At 37.7% G+C, this 4,735-nt stretch overlaps 1 long non-coding RNA gene across 1 annotated transcript; it reads right to left on the bottom strand.

Annotated features, from left to right (window-relative positions):
• Positions 1-256: 256 nt before the first annotated feature.
• Positions 257-3,515, bottom strand: LOC132345000 (uncharacterized). Its single transcript, XR_009494099.1, has 2 exons — positions 3,218-3,515; positions 257-463 (listed from the first exon to the last, which is right to left on the bottom strand). It is a non-coding gene; the product is annotated as an uncharacterized lncRNA (long non-coding RNA).
• Positions 3,516-4,735: the final 1,220 nt, after the last annotated feature.

The following is a 4,735-nucleotide window of genomic DNA, read 5'->3' as shown; positions in this document are numbered from 1 at the left end:
AAGGAGACTTTACAAGTTTTCAGTCAAGGAGAACATCTTAGTGCCTGTATGGACTTGGTTTCAGAGTTCAGACAGGTTTCCAAAGAAAGTGCCTGGCTTCTGAATAAAAGTAATAAATTAGAGTAATATAATCTAACTCTCTTAGAAGAATCATGATCCTTTTATTATTAATGGTAGTTAATCTGGGGTCAGTAAACTGGCCTCTTTGTAGAATATGTAGTATGAAGAATCAATTATTAAGACAAATTATCATGTATCATGTACTGCTCCAGTAACTTTAATTTGTCATGCTTGATGGAGTACTTCATTAAGTCTTATTTGTTTGACTGTTTGGGGATCATTTTTGTGTAAGTTTTAATCTGCTTAGCCTCTAAGTTGTCACAGTAGAAAGACAGAAGTTCTTCAAATACAGATCCACCCATAGTTGAAGGCATCCATGAATATCACCACCAGAATCCTGAGCCTTGAATGAGACAGGAAATGGGGTATCAATGCTTAATCCCATTCATAATTAGAAACTACCATTCTAAGATGATATTTTGGTTCTATACAACATGAAACTCTTTGTAACCAGCATCTCCTCCTATTAAATTAGTATTTTCCTTCCTATTAACTGTTTATTCTTTGGTTTTTCAGGTGTCTGAATTTAAAAATATTGTGTCTTCCTTTGGCTAATATACTCCCATGTATTCTGGAAAAAGAATTTCCTAGCAAAGCATATTAAAAATAAAACAGACTATTATAAAACTGGATAGCAAAAGTAGGTAAATAAATAAATAATACAATTAAAAATGAACATAGAACAAAATTTTCATGTTATTAAAGAAGATATAAATGATAACAGGTACATCAAAAAATGCTCAACATCACTATTCACTAGGGAAATGGAAATCAAAACCGCAATGACATATCACGTATACCTGTTAGAATGGTTATAATGAAGAAGATGCCAGATAACAAGTATCGGTGAGGATGTGGTGATAAAGGAACCCTGTGCACTACTGAGAGGATAAGAAATTGGTTCAGCCACTATGGAAAACAGTATCGAGATTCTTTAAAAAATTAAAAGTAAAATGACTATATGATCCAATAATTCCCCTTCTGGGTATATATGAAAAGGAAGTGGAAAAGATGTATGCAATCCCTTGTTTACTGTAGCATTATTTACAATAGTCACTGCTTTGTAAGGTTTCATGTTTTTGTGGAATCTAAAATAGCTGAACTCATAAAAAACAGAGCAGAATAGTAGTTACCAGAGGATGGGGTGGATGGAGGAGCTGAGGATTTATGGTGTTAGAGAACAAAGTTTTAACTAGAAGATAAGTTCTGGAGAGCTAAGGAACAGCATACAGTTTATAGAAAGAAGTACTCATAATATTCAAAGTTGCTAACAGACTAGATCCTATTTGTTTGCATCATACAAAAAAACCCACATGATAATTTGATGATATGACAGAGATTTTAGCTGTGGCTACGGTGATGTTTACATTTCAATATATGAATTATGAAAGCAACAGCTTGTATACCTTAACTTTGCACAATGTTTCACATCAATTGTAACAATAAATATACATTTTAAATAAATAAATAAAGAGATGAAAGGTAAATAAGAGAGGCACATAATGAGATTATATTTGCTCCTATTGCCATTTTACCTAGCTTTAAGGAAGCTATGTTTGAAATTTAGATTTCTTTGGATAAAAACTGCATATGTTGTTTATGTTCTCTCTGAGATTAGCACTTATTTTTATAGGATGGCTCCTTGAAGGCTATGGTAACTTGAAAAGCCATCAGAGTCTCACAGTACAATAAGATCACACAGTCATTCTCCTGCCTCAGAGTTATCCAAAGTATGTGTATGTTAGCTCTTCTGTATTTTCTATGACACAAAATGTAGGCTAGTACTAGACATCTGCAGAGTGTTGCCTCATTATTTCAAGTCTCTGATGAAGTTAGTGATGAAATACAAGGTGTTGTCTCCTATGTTTTACTTCTGTAAAATAATAAGATTTAAGCATGCATTGACAGTCTAATATTTGCTAACTTTTCTCATACACGCCTTACTTACAACCCTGTATTATTCAGTAGCTCAGTCAAGTCCGACTCTTTGCAACCGCACGTACTGCAACATGCCATGCTTCTCTGTCCTTCACTATCTCCCGGAGTCTGCTCAAACTCCATTGAGTTGAAGAGCCATCCAACCATCTCGTCCTCTGTTGCCCTTTTCTCCTCCTGTCTTCAATCTTTCCCAGTATCAGGGTCTTTTCTCATGAGTCAGCTCTTTGCATCAGGTGGCCAAAGTATTGGTGCTTCAGCTTTAGTATCAGTCTTTCCAATGAATATTCAGGACTGGTTTCCTTGAGGATTGAATGGGTTGATCTCCTTGTTGTTCAAGGGACTCTCTCCCCAACCCAGGTTTCCTGACCCAGGAATTGAATCCAGGTCTTCTGTATTGCAGGCAGATTCTTTACTGTCTGAGCCACCTAGGAAGCCCTACAACCCTGTGCGTGTGTGCATGCTAATTGCTTCAGTAGTGCCCAACTCTGCAAACCTACGGACTGCAGTACACCACGCTTCTCTGTCCATGGGATTCTTCAAGCAAGACTACTGAAGTGGGTTGCCATGCACTCCTCCAGAGGATCTTTCCAACCCAGGAATTGAACTGTCTCTTGCATTGCAGGTGGATTCTTTACCTGCTGAGCTACCTGGGAAGCCCAGGGCTTAGTATATTCATGTGCAACTAAGATGAGTAGGGCTCAGAAAATCTAAGGTATTTTCCCAAAGCTTATAGTGGGTAAGTAGTAGAAGCAAGATTCAAAACATGGAATGTTTGGTTGCATATTCTATGTAGGTATATGAGAGAAATTTGGGGATTAGTCCTTCTAGCTAGAGTTTCTTAAACTTGGATACATATTAGAATGGCCCACAAGAAAAAAGAAATGTCTCCAGAAACCTTCCAAATAGGAGATGAGATGGGAAAAAGAGAGGTAGCTATCAGTACTTCCTAAAATCTCAGGATTTTATAATCTCTGCATCTCAGAATGCAAATAGAGTTGAGAATTATTGATAAGACTATACTCATACATATGGCAATAAGGAAAGTTTTACTCCCAAGTCTTTTTCTGAGTTATTATTTTGATCTCAGAAATATTCAAAGTGCTTTATGCCCAGACCTCAAGTACATGTATTATAAAAGAAAGTTTATAAATGAACATACCTGCTTCACAACACTGCTAGTATGTTCAAGAACAGGTGTCTGGTTACCTGTAAACTTTACCTTGCTTTGTTTCCTTCTCTCACTGTTCTGTTGCTTATTTATAGAAGCTCAAAACAAGCTGAGGATGTTATTGATTCTCAGAAAATGGAATGAAGCATAAAACTGAACCTGAAAGCAAAAGCAGTTCATAGCAGGTAGGTAGTTAAAGAAGCATGCCAGGATCAGGCAGCTGAATTCAGTTCAGTCACTCAATCGTGTCCAACCCTTTGTGACCCAATAGGCTGCAGCACACCAGGCTTCCTGGTCCATCACCAACTCTAGGAGCTTACTTAAACTCAAGTCCATCGAGTCAGTGATGCCATCCAACCATCTCATCCTCTGTCATCCCCTTCTCCTCTTGCCTTCAATCTTTCCCAGCATCAGGATCTTTTCCAATGAGTAAGTTCTTCACATCAGGTGGCCAAAGTATTGAAGTTTCAGCATCAGCATCAGCATCAGTCCTTCCCATGAATATTCAGGACTCATTTCCTTTAGGACTGACTAGTTTTATCTCCTTGCTGTCCAAGGGACTCTCAGGAGTCTTCTCCAACACCATAGTTCAAAACCATCAATTCTTTGGTGCTCAGCTTTGTTTATGGTCCAACTCTCACATCCATACATGACTACTGGAAAAATCATAGGTTCAACTATACAGACCTTTGTCAGTAAAGGAATGTCTCTGCTTTTTAATATGCTGTCTAGATTTGTCATAGTTTTTCTTCCAAAGAACAAATTTTACTTTTATGGCTTTAGTCACCATCTGCAATGATTTTGGAGCCCAAGCAAACAAAGTCTGCAACGGTTTCCATTGTTTGCCCATCTATTTGCCATGAAGTGATGGGACTGGATGCCATAATTTTAGTTTTCTGAATGTTGAGCTTTAAGCCAGCCTTTTCACTCTCCTCTTTCACTTTCATCAAGAGGCTCTTTAATTCCTCTTTGCTTTCTGCCATAAGAGTGGTGTCATCTGCATATCTGAGTTTATTGATATTTCTACCTGCAGTCTTGATTCCAGCTTGTTTTTCAGCCAGCCCAGCATTTCACATAACTACATAGAAGTTAAATAAGCAAAGTGACAATAGACAGTCTTGATGTATTCCTTTCCCAAAGTTGAACCACTCTGTTGTTCCATGTCCGATTCTAACTGTTGCTTCTTGACCTGCATACAGATTTCTCAGGAGGCAGGTAAGGTAGTCTGGTATTCCCATCCCTTTAAGAATTTTCCACGGTTTGTTGTGATCCACACAGTCAAAGGCTTTAGTGTAGTCAATGAAGCAGAAGTAGTTGTTTCTCTGGAATTCTCTTGTTTTTTCTATGATCCAACACATGTTGGCAATTTGATCTCTGGCTCCTCTGGCTTTTCTAAATCCAGCTTGAACATCTGGAAGTTCTCAGTTCATGTACTGTTGAAGCCTATCTTGGAAAATTTTGAGCATTACTTTGCTAGCGTTTGAAATGAGTGCAACTGTGCAGTAGTTT

Source organism: Bos taurus, chromosome 3, assembly GCF_002263795.3.
Source record: "Bos taurus isolate L1 Dominette 01449 registration number 42190680 breed Hereford chromosome 3, ARS-UCD2.0, whole genome shotgun sequence".
Taxonomy (NCBI): domain Eukaryota; kingdom Metazoa; phylum Chordata; class Mammalia; order Artiodactyla; family Bovidae; genus Bos; species Bos taurus.
Note: the sequence above shows the minus strand (reverse complement) of the source record. Positions and strands in the feature narration are given on the sequence as shown.